This window comes from Xyrauchen texanus, chromosome 39 (assembly GCF_025860055.1).
Source record: "Xyrauchen texanus isolate HMW12.3.18 chromosome 39, RBS_HiC_50CHRs, whole genome shotgun sequence".
In the NCBI taxonomy this organism is placed as follows: domain Eukaryota; kingdom Metazoa; phylum Chordata; class Actinopteri; order Cypriniformes; family Catostomidae; genus Xyrauchen; species Xyrauchen texanus.
In genome coordinates, this window is record NC_068314.1 from 25,240,841 (window position 1) to 25,253,998 (window position 13,158).

Here is a 13,158-nt window from a genome sequence, read left to right on the forward strand (position 1 = left end):
TGGTACCCGGTGGGGTCTTCTGCTGTTGTAGCCCATCCGCCTCAAGCCTGTGGCTTCACAAATGCTTTGCTGCATACCTCGGTTGTAACGAGTGGTTATTTCAGGCAAAGTTGCTCTTCTATCAGCTTGAATCAGTCGGCCCATTCTCCTCTGACCTCTAGCATCAACAAGGCATTTTCGCCCACAGGACTACGGCATACTGGATGTTTTTCCCTTTTCACACCATTCTTTGTAAACCCTAGAAATGGTTGTGCGTGAAAATCCCAGTAACTGAGCAGATTGTGAAATACTCAGACCGGCCCGTCTGGCACCAACAACCATGCCACGCTCAAAATTGCTTAAATCACCTTTCTTTCCCATTCTGACATTCAGTTTGGAGTTCAGGAGATTGGCTTGACCAGGACCACACCCCTAAATGCATTGAAGCAACTGCCATGTGATTGGTTGATTAGATAATTGCATTAATGAGAAATTGAACAGGTGTTCCAAATAATCCTTTAGGTGAGTGTATATATATATATATATATATATATATATATATATATATATATGTTTAAATAGCAATAAGTTGCAGTATTATATACTGAGTATAATAAATATATTGGGATATAATTGTGCATTCAGAATGGTTACAAGGGTGACAATTTTACAGTCCAATTTTGGTTGTAAAACCACAGTGTGCTTATTAAACAGGGATTTGAATGATACTTTACAAAAATCGACTTTAATTGTTTACTAGACAAAATCTTGGTAACAGTTAACTTTTTAGATAGCCTTTAACAAAAAAACAAAAAAATAAGTGACTTGAGCATTCAAATCTTGGAAATTATTTTTTACTTATGGAATAGTTTATCAATAAAAAAAGGGAAAATAGGATTGTTGATGCATAACTTTGGGAAACAACTTCAATTCTTTCTCATAACACGTTGTGTCAACTAAAATATAAAGAGCGAGAGAGAGCGAGAGAGAGAGAGAGAATCTGACAAAACGACGGCTTTTATTTGCATGTATTTTGTTTTCATCAAAATGGGCATATTTGCTAAAATTACTAAGGAAGAGTTTGGAAAAGCATAAATAAATTATGCATTAATTAAAAACAATCAATGATACAAATTTTCTATGATTGTAAATTGTCTGCAATGAATACATGAGGAAGTTTCATTTATTGTATTGATTTTTAGGCAGGTCTTCATGCTGTTTCACAACAGACAGCACAGCAGATTCAAAACCATTTGTGTCTTCATTTTCATTTACGGTCAGGTTAATATTCACACACATTCATGATCAAATCCTTTGATGATCTTTTAATTTGGTAGTTAATAACCCATAAGACACTCATTAATTTCCCATTATCCAGCACTACTGAATAAGACTAAAACAGGTAATCAGAGCAGTGCTGGCTGTTGAAGAGCCTCAAAGTGCTAAACGCAGTCAAGCACCTGATTAAGTCACGTGGGTGAACAACTCTCCATATCATCCACTAATTGAGTGTTTAAGTGTTTCTATGGAGAATGAGGGAGGCCACCAAAGTTAGCAGCCTGTTGAAGAGCAGACTACAGAAGTTTTCACTCAGAAGTGGACACTACTGTTGTGTTCTCAAAAATGTATATTATAGAGGTGTAGACTCAGAAGTAGGGATGCACCGATATAAAAAAAATTGGCCGATAACGATTTTAACAAAGAACTGTATGCTGATACCGATATTTTGCCACTTAACTTATATTGCCATCAGATCAAAGTTATGCTCAGGAATTATGCTTTGAAAAGGTACAAAAACGTATTTATTGACTTATCAATATATTATTCACATTAAACTTGATTGGATCTGACACATAACAGAGCCAACCACAATTAAAGATAAATAGAAGATAAAAAAACGACACACAAAAAATATCTAAACATCACAGCATGATAACGACGTGAAACAAAGGTTATTTTGTACTTCTAAAACATTTTTGCAATGACGTTTTTGTAGTTCAAAACAACATAACTCACATTTTACATGTATGTACTCTATATGTAACATTACAAATTGACATTATGCATATGTTGGGCAATTCCACGGAAATGTCAAACACATCATGGAAAAATAAAAAGATGTTATAACCAAATGAACAAAATACCCTTTTAAATTCTGTCATGGAATAATGGATAATGTATATTGCCATCCAGACCGGTGGAGGATTGGAAGCATTGACTGAAACACTGAAATGCATACATTTTAAAACGCAGCCTTTTAAGGTTTAAGAATTGTGCACGACCATACTGTGATTTTTAACTTAACACAATCAATCATGCAGCCTTAATGATAACATACCAATGTCTCAGAAGTCAAAGTTAGTCAAAGCATTTTGGACGGTTTCCCTCATTATGTATAAGGAAAGAGATATGAATGAAGAACACAAAAAGAAGTTCAAACAACTCCAGTCCACTCACTATCTTGCTTTTTGATATGGATGATAGATTAACTCTCATTCACTGCAGTGTTCTTCTCAAAGCCTGCATTTTATCTTTTCACTAATATACTGCACATTGCACTTTGACTGAGCTAGGTTACACTGAACTAAATAAAGTATGATTCATCATATGCTCATATCACATTTTTCATAACAGAAAAAAAAAAAAAAAAGAGCATGAAAGGATTTGCTTAGTAAGTTTAGTCAAAACTTTAATATTGCGGTGACAATGAACCATTTCCTGACATTGCGTGCATTGTATAAGGAATGTTCTCTCTCTGTCTCAGTAACCATGGAATATCGCATTTGTCAAACTTCGGGTTATTAGGTTTTGTAGATTTTAGTCAATGTCTATTTGCTTTGAGGTTGTTTTGTGTATTCCTGCAAGTTGACAAAATAAACTTTCACATATAAATGTAGATACACACATTTAAAATGTACTGTCTTTCTCTTCTATGAAAATTAAGCTAAAATGTTAGAATACGTCTAAATGGGAAGTCACAAATCATGTTCATGGCTGTGATGTAAATAAAAGGCTGTTGGCTTTTTAAAAATGGCACAAGCTCATTGATAACCCACGGTCGTGTCAAGAAGGTATCCCGCTGGTTGCCCAAAGTCTCATTAAAGTCGCATGTGACATTTACACAGAGTTTATTTAGTTTATTTGGAGTTGCTTTAAATCCTCTTTGGAGCTTGACAGGTTTTGACCACCTTGAGTTGCATTGTATAGATATAAACGCATCATATCTCCATGAAAATATCTTCATTTGTGTTCCACAGAAGATAGGAAAATCATACCAGTTTAAGCTGGCATATGGGTGATGATGAGAGAATTATCCTTTTTGGGTAAAGCTTTCCATAACATTCCATGAGGGGCAACTTAAAAAAAAATAAATGATAAAGAGGAGCCAGAGATGCCAGTTTGAGAAATGCATGAAGTGTGTGTGTGTGTGTGTGCATCAGTGTTTTTGATGAGGTGGAAGTCAGTGTTTTATGTTGAATTAAAGTCTTTGTGAGTGTTAACCCGGTTCCCGCTTTCTCCTTTCCGTTGATCAAGAGACCTTATCTGTTCCACTGGTGCCGAAACCAGGGAGGGAGGAGGTATGGTTCGGTGGTATTGGAGCAGTTTGCTAGAAGGCGGAAGAGCCTGCTGCCATCCGCCAAGAGACGAAGAAGCCGCTGCCATCCTCCAGGAAGCAGAGGAACTGCTGCCATCCTCCAGGAAGCAGAGGAACCGCTGCTGACTGCCATCCACCAGAAGGCGGAGGTGTCCGATGCTTTCCGCCACGAGGCGAGGTCCTGTGCCAATGCTCTGCGTCGTGGAGAATCATCCCAATCAGCCTGGAGAGGGATAAAGAGGAGCCAGAGATGCCAGTTCGAGAGAGAGACACACAAAGATGTGCATGTGTGAATCAGTGTTTATGTTGAGTTGGAAGTCAGTGTTTTATGTTGAATTAAAATCTTTGTGAGTGTTAATCCGGTTCCCACCTCCTCCTTTCTCTTGATCAAGAGACATTATCGGTTACACTGTTGCCGAAACCCCGGAGGGAAAAGGGATGCACTGTCGGAGAGCCCTCGCTGCTTATGGAGGGTCTCGACGCTGAGGAGGTATGGTTTGGTGGTACTGGAGTGTTTCGTTAGAAGGTGGAAGAGCCTGCTGCTGTCTGCCAAGAGACAAAGAAGCCGCTGCCATCCTCCAGGAAGCAGAGGAACTGCTGCCTGCTGCCAGGGGGTGGAGGAGCACGCTGCTGTCTGCCAGGAGGTGAGGTCAAGTGCCATTGCTCTGCGTTGTGGAGAATCATCCAATCAGCCTGGAGAGGGATAAAGAGCCAGAGACTCTAATTCAGTGCAAGGCATCCATCCTTACAGCCCAACCACACCCTCTTCCTCATAACAGGGGGTTATTATTTGACTATCTGGGACACATCTGACTTAGTGTTCACTGCTTTTTATTCATTCATTTGGGAAATAAGTGCAGTTTTCTCAATAGATAATACTTTATTTCACCAGCAATAAAGTTTACATTACATGAATAAAGTTTCCGAAAGATAAATATATAATGATATGGACTGAGGGCTTTAGTGAGAGACAGACAATACAATAAGGGTTACTTAAGTTTGATTTTATACAGAACCACCGTGGAAGTTAACTACAGAGCTTATTTTACACATACAGTAAATCAAAAACCGTCCATTCGAATTCCTTGAAAATGCTCATTCTTTTTTGGGGATTTAGGACTAGAGCTCTATAGAGGAAAAAGACTAAACTGATAATGAGGAATACAGGTTCATCGTTCTACAAAACAACTTGTAGACACCAAACCATCCTCGTATTCAGCTCTGTTTGAATCAAACAGTAAGAAAAAAACTGTCAAATCAGATGCTAGGTCTAAAAAAAAAAAGTGAAATACTAAAACTAGACTTTAATTGAAGCATTATAAGTTTAAAAATATCTAATTCAAATCAGATCTGAGGTGAGGATATTTGTTTTTCTAACAGTTTTATTTTTTGCGTTTCAGTCTAGCAGGTGCCATCAGTGATACCGTTTCCCATCCCGCCTGATTAACTGGATTAGAAGTGCTTAAATAGCACCCTGGCAACCTCTTTGCAAATGTTAGCAGTAATTGTTTTCCTTTTTCCCTCCTTCTAGCTAATTTTAGCAGGAACCTATGTAGGTTTACAGGTTATTAGTTCACTCAAGGGCAAAGTGAGGTTGAGGTGGAGCTGGACAGGAGGCGACAGGCAGAGGTGCTAGCGCTGTGCTCCATGAGGAAGTGGTAAAAGGTGTGTGTGTGTTTGGGGCTGGCAGGTGTCTGATCCCCCCTGAGACTTTGCCTCAACAGTAATTATCTTAATCAGCACTCTAGAGACACTGCCAGTTCAATACCAACACACAAACACCCCTTCACATGCACTCACACATCTTCCCGCACTGAGAAACACTCGCGCGCACACACACACAGGCTAAGAGGGAAAAAAATTAAACACTTAAAAATCAAATAAACAGACATAATACACATATTATAAACACACATCATTCAATGGTTGGTTATACTTAAAATAAACAAAACAGTTTTCATTTGCACATTCTTTTTTAATTTATAGTGAGTAGTGACTCTATGCTGTGACTTCAAAAAAGGACAAAAACACCAAATAACCACAGTTAAATTAGTAAGTAAGACTGAACTATATTCCAAGTCTTCTGAAGTGATACAATCACTTTGTATTTTGAACAGGCAAAAATTGTAATTGCTATTCACTCAAGTCAAACTCTCAATGGTAGTGCCCAAATAACATGGCGACTAAGACCCAGACTGGACATCGATAACATCAAACCTCATTTGTTCTTGTATGTGTCATGACAAAACATTATGCTGTCAAACTGGTGACCATTTCAAATTAGGCAACTACTGTGCAGGTTTGATTTGAGAGTGCATAACGACTGAAAAATGTTTTCATCACCAAAAGTGACTGCATGGCATCAGAATACTTGGAATACGACTATTTTTACTGTAGTTTTATGGTGTGTGTGTGCGTGTTTTAAAGAAAAATGTCATTATTTATTTTCATTATATGGCAAAGACTTGAAAAAAATATATCATTTTGTGTTCCACTGAATGCAGTAAGTCATACAGGTGATATTCGATTTTAGACTGATATTAGAGTGAGTAAATGACAGATTTTTTATTTGTTATGGTGAACTATACCTTTGGTTTTATCCAAGATTAATAAATGTAGAAGTATTGTTCATTGTTATTTCACAATCTTATATTTATTTAATGTGTGAAATACTGTCTCAGCATAAGCTCATATGTCACTCTGTTTGAATCTATCAAACAACAGCTAAAATCTTAATAAAAAGTACCCTCTTAAAGTCTGAAAGAGGCAAGCAATAAAAGCGTGCTCTGACATTAACATAAAAGCCCATTTCTTGACTTTTGCCATGAATACTCAAGTCAATATTTTCAAATTCACAGAACAATACATCTTCAAGTCGGCATGACTTTTAGTGAGAGTTTCCCTTTCGGCAAGCTTGAAGCTACAACCATGACATTCTGCAGTGATTCTTAAATGTCAAAGAATGGCACTTCAAGGTACACAAATGAAATTCTCCATTTCCTCTTCAAAGTCATTCTTCTTAAAATCAGTTCAATAGCTCATGACAGTCCTAATAATTTTAACATCTCATTAACTCATTCAACTATGGATTTGTAGATACAAACTTTAATAGCTCTAGAAACATGTTAATTAGTTTAACATCTTGAATAATTAATAATATGCTAATTGCTTTTTTTTGTCAAGTTAATAATCTGATAATCTTCTACTCCACTAAAGATCTAAAATCCCATTTGCTGTTGCAATCAGATGTATAGGTTTCACCAATTCTCCTTGTGAGCTCCACCAAAATTTGTTTAAAGGGCACCTATTATGGCATTTAAAATGTTCCTAATATTGTTTTGGGAGTCCCCAACAACAGTTTTACATGCATGCAATGACAAAAAACACTTTTGTTGTCTTATAATATGCATTTTTGTTTACCTGATTTGCTCACCGACTCCCAAATGATTCGTTCAACGACTAATTTTTCCAAACCCCTCCTTTGCGTGACGCTAATCTGCGGTGATTGGTCAGATGACCCAGTCAGTTGTGATTGGTATACTCTGTGCAGAGATTGTCGGAACACCGCTTTGTAGTAAAAAAATCTAAATCAGAGAAGGAATTTGAGTTGATTTATGTTAGCGATCATAGCCCAAAGTTCGGTGGTAAACACAAAATCAGTTATTGTTTGCGTTAGCCCAACGCATAAACATATTGGTAAAGCACTGCATTACTACAAGTTATTGCTCTATTCTTTATGACAACTCCAATAACATCGACAAACATTTCACATATTTCAAAAAAATTGACATTGGAGACCTAGAAGCTGTGCTGAGCGTAACTTACACAACACACACAGATACTTATTAAGCATGCTAAAAAACACATAAAAGCAACAATTATTAATAATACTTACAGGTTGTGATTCGGAGGAGGAAGCTGATCCAAAAAAACTTGGTACTGAACCTTCCTCCAGTATCAACCGGCTCGCGAATCCACACTTGAAAGCATTCATGTTCGTAAAGCAATCGTCATTAAAATGACGCGAACACAGCACAAGGTTCGGGCTATACTTGTTTGGTATAGTTGTAAATATAAACTCTAGCCACTGATTCTTCACATGCTCGTCCCTGGGCAGTGAAAAAAAGGTCGCTTTTGATATGCACTTCAGAACACAGCGTCTTGTTGTCGACATGATGTTTTCAAGTTTTCCCTGGTGTCTGCGCACGCAATGAGTGGGCGCGGCCAATTTGATAATTTTCCGTCTTGACGTCACAACGAAAAGGAAAATGACTCATTGGAAAAAAGATTCATTAAATTGACTCAGAGTCGACTCCTACTTTTGAGAGACAATAACTTTTTTTACGGTGAACTTTCATATATAAAACTTTGCAGGATGTTTGTGTTCACTTAAATCTATGTTACACACTACATGAAATGTAATTTTCAAAATTCCATAATAGGTGCCCTTTAAAATAACCAGCATGTAAGTTGAAATGACATGTGCACATTTTTGAGCAAACTCTTCCATTAATATATCTTTGGGCCACATTCTTGACTTCTGCAAAGAATCTCTTGACAGCAAACACTACAATCTATAAATAAAAGAGGGCTTGGCCACCTTGTAACACTGCTTCCCATTGCAGAACTAAAACAAAAATAACAATATCCTATATGCAACTTCACTTTATATTAGATGGCGACCGAAAGGGATTTTTGCAGACTAAAATATTACAGCTCAAATGTGTTTGTTGTTCAGCAATAACATAAAACACTACTTAAAAACCAAATCACTGCTGACAATATTGTCTTTATTTTATGAAATATATGAATGGTGTGCAAGAAAGGGTGGGAGAAAAGTGTATAGAAATAAAAATCAACTCAGGTCGTCTTTTAAATATAATTCTAGAATGGCATTGTATATATTAGGCTATAAAAAAGGGCGATAAAACGATATCGATATTTATCACAATAAAGAAAATAAAATAAGCTTTTGAGGAATTTTCGATATTTACTGCGTGTCGCTAAAACACAAGCAGTTCGGCTTTCTCAGGCTGCGTTTCCACCGGGGCGGACGAAAAGGCGCTCACAGCGTTAGGAGAGAGCTTGCTCCGCACCGCTGCCAATCCTATGATCCACCTTGCAAGCATGATGCTCGGCTTTCATAGGAATGAATTGAAAACGCTCTCAGCTTCGCTCACAACGTGCCAGTGGTAACAGACTGGATGAACTTGTTAATGCTAGCTGCCTTGCTAACAATTAGGCTACGGCGGATTGATTCCATCCGCACCGCAAGACTTCATGACAACGGTTGCGCCCTCTCATCGTCTCTAGAGAAGAGCGCGACAGAACAACAGTGATGTGGACAACAGCTCTGATCATTCTGCGCTGTAATCTTGAATATTGTTCTCTAGCACCAAACATGCATAATTTCTGCCCTGTCCCGCTCTGCACGAGTTGCCTCTTTTCCCTGCATGTGTGTAGACATGAAGCGCCGCATGAGTTAACGTGGTTTCAAAGCACCTTTTAGACCATAACATTTTTCCCTTCTAAATGTATCTTTATTAATCAGCATGTTACGAGCCTTTAACACTAAACAAATCAAATAAACAAATCAATTTCTGTTCTAATTTTGTGAAAATTAATTAGATGTCTGGAATGGATAAGGAAAGACTAAAATTACAAGTTGGTAGACTAGTCTCTCACTTTAATGAAAATATACAAATGTTTTTTACATTTTTTAAAAAACTTTTAAAAATCTTCTCTGGGATACCCCTGAACCCACATTCAGCATCATTCCACAGTCACAAGTGCTTCTATGTCTATTATGTATATTTAATTTTAATGTAAAAATATTCCAACTAATACTTGACTGCTGTCACTATGCTTCAGAACAAACAGATGATCTGTTAACATTCATTTTCAATTGATAAACTATAAAATATTTTAATATTTTGGTAAAAGATCCCGCAGACTCCACTGCTTTGGCCGTCTCTGAGACTATTTTGACTGTTTAGAATTAATTTTTTCTTCCGTCAACTTTGAAATAAAAAAAGAAAGTGCAATGTGTAAATGTATATCGTGATAAATATCGATATCGAACAATATGAAAAAGATTATCGTGATAACAATTTTGGCCATATCGCTCAGCCCTAGTGCAATCACATGAACACATTGCTTATATTAAATAGGATTGTGCCCTCTCATGAAAAAAATTATATATTTTATATAATAATGTGCCCTCTCATTAATATCAGATTTCTATTTCAGATTTTTATATTTGACCACGCTCTTACACATACTTTTACAGATAACTACGTCATACGCAGGAAGCTTGTATAGAAGTTCAAGAAAAATTGGAAAACTTTATTAAAAATTCAATTAAATGTAAAACAGGCTGTTCCTGTGTGTTCACGCAATGTACTGTGCTCGTGCTTTGTCTTCTGAAGCAAGCGATCGGCTGAGCAAAAGCAAAAACTCAGACAGCTTTTTCACATATGATTGCAATTAAAATATATCTACTTGGCAACAAAACCTCTTCAGAGCACTCACGTTTGAAACCACTTGAAAATGTAAAAATACAAAATTATCTGCGTTGATTTTTTCAGAGAGCTGATATCGGAGCCGATTAATCGGTAAAACTTATATATCTGTCTGCCTCTACTTTGTAACATATTCCAGTCTCCATTACTGGTACAGACAAGACTACTCTTCCATGGCTATCTAGGAAAGAAATCTTCGTGTATGGCGTTTACAGAATTTTTAAACTAAATTAGAATACATTTTTCAGGTTAACAGCTAGGTCAACAAACAAGATAGATTACAGTTTCACTATCCAAGCCAGGAAGCACAAAAAGAGAGCCAAGCCTACACTTTGACTAAAGGATTCAGAGAATCTTAAGACTGCCAATGACCATTAGTCAGTGGGGAGTACAATAGGCCAACATATATTCAGTCCTAATAAGCAAGTAGTAGTAACTAATCTATTTATAATGCTTTTACCCAAAGAGACTTACAGTCCACTTAAGCAAATAAGCAACTATAAGTCATTCATTTTCAATGAGAGTTGGGGATATGAGCCAGCATTTGTCACGTTGGTGATGTGACAAAAATTAGCAGAGTTTAACTTTATTCAAATGAGCAGCAACAGGACGTGCCACCTAATAATGAAAATGCACCACTTGATACAGTTCAATAATGCATTGCAGTCGAATAAGAACACCTACTAGAACCTTTAAGCTACTGGACCTGTGGCTCAATTGATAGAGATGGCCAAAGTAACACCAAGGTTTAATTCCCATGGGAATATGTGTACTGATTACCTTTATACCCTGAATACACTGCAAATCAGTTAAGATAAAATCTCCTGACAAATGTGAAATGTGAACCAATCATATTCAAAGTGAATGCCCCTTAACAGGGGCATTCCCAAGACTACCCTAGAGTTCAGTGCCTTGCTCAAGGCCCAAATAGTGAGGCCTCACGCCTTGCATTTTGTAAGGCTTTTAACCTCCTGGTTAAAAGCCTTAAGCTTTCCAGACTAATTCCTCACCTTCAGCTCCACATCTGAAATGGAATGCAATCCTACAGTGTCTATGGACACCATAATGCGGCGTATTGCAAGAAAGCAGGTTATCGAAAGAAAACAGCATTCCTGTTTGCATGCACTGTATAAGGAGCTTACACTTTACTCCTGTATGCATGTGGCTAGTTCAGTAAGCGTCTTTCTCCACAGCAACGTAATTTTCCCACAATGCTTGTGTAAATAGCAAGCATTGGATCCGAGGAAGACTTTGCTATTTTATTCTCCATTGCTTCGCTTTATTTACATTTACATTTATGCATTTGGCAGACGCTTTTATCCAAAGCGACTTACAGTGCAGTTATTACAGGGACAATCCCCCCAGAGCAACCTGGAGTTAAGTGCCTTGCTCAAGGCCCCAACAGTGGCATCTTGGTGGTGCTGGGGCTTGAACCCCGACATTCTGGTCAGTAACCCTGAGCCTCAACCACTGAGCCACTATTTCCAGATATTCCAGAGTTGTTGCTGTGTTTGTTTCCTTCACATTCCATCACGACTTGTAGCAGAATTGCACGCAATATTGGGGTTTTCCCATTACGAAAAATTACGGGATTACCCCAATTTACAGTACAAGTGCATATACATGAACGTTAAGATACAGTCAATATTTTACATGGGTGTGTATAAATTTGTATAGTTTATAATTTATATAGTTTATAGTGTATGTGATTTCCCACTGTACTCAAAGAAATGTTGAATTAATTCTGCTGTCTTGACATGTTGTTGGGCTTCATCCTATGACGTTTGTCATCACATTATGGAAATGTGACCAATGTCCTTATTCACAACTGACCTAAACAAAAACATTTGCTCTTCTTTTTAAGTTTGTATCCTTTATTAGCATTGAAATAAATTGCTACTCTGGATCCTCTGGGAGGCCAGATGTCTCTTAAGGACATCGTGGCCCACAGCAGATCTTGACTTATCGGTTGTCCTCACACAAAGGTGAAAGGACGAAGGAAAGCTGTGGCAGCAGTTGCATCAAATTCTGCGTGCTAGCAGATGCTCCACAAGGCCTCCACACCAACTTAAGAAAGTCGGACACAAAGTTAAGTGTGTAAATAAGGTTGTAGAACCTGTCTTTCTTGCTATCAAATTGCAAAAAAGTGGATTATATTAAATTATGACATGAGCATTATCTTGGTGCAATTTTACTGAACATCTAGGGGAAACAAAAATTGCATTACATTGTGCTGTTCCTTTTCATGTTTAAGGGCATATTTGTGTATTCATATTCCTGATTGAAAGCCCTGGATTTATTAAGAATGGGCCACTGATATTCAGTGCTGAGGAGTTCTTTCATAATGCAACTGGATATATGAAGGTAATACTAGCACACTTCAAAAGGAGCGGTTAAGAATCTTAGTGTATATGCTCCAAAGTACTTTGGAGGCTCTCAATGCTCTTATAAACCTATTTTGATACTAGGAATGCTTCTCATTAACTTTGGCATAATAAAAAATCATGATAAAATGAATTTTGTTTAGAATCAGAATGAGATTTATTGCCAAGTATGCTTACACATACTTGGTGACAAAAGCTTCCAGTGCACAAACAATACAATGACAAGACAGATATAATAATAATTTAAAATAGAAAATATAAGTATATATAGAAATACACATTAAGACTAATATATATATATATATATATCATACACACACTCACCTAAAGGATTATTAGGAACACCTGTTCAATTTCTCATTAATGCAATTATCTAATCAACCAATCACATGGCAGTTGCTTCAATGCATTTAGGGGTGTGGTCCTGGTCAAGACAATCTCCTGAACTCCAAACTGAATGTCAGAATGGGAAAGAAAGGTGATTTAAGCAATTTTGAGCGTGGCATGGTTGTTGGTGCCAGACAGGCCGGTCTGAGTATTTCACAATCTGCTCCGTTACTGGGATTTTCACGCACAACCATTTCTAGGGTTTACAAAGAATGGTGCGAAAAGGGAAAAACATCCGGTATGAGGGCAGTCCTGTGGGCGAAAATGCCTTGTTGATGCTAGAGGTCAGAGG

General features: G+C 37.4%; 1 protein-coding gene across 2 annotated transcripts in view; it reads right to left on the reverse strand.

Annotated features, from left to right (window-relative positions):
* LOC127633039 (succinate--CoA ligase [GDP-forming] subunit beta, mitochondrial-like) overlaps nucleotides 1–13,158 on the reverse strand; it is a 161,020-nt gene that overhangs the window by 130,296 nt on the left and 17,566 nt on the right. The window lies entirely within an intron of this gene.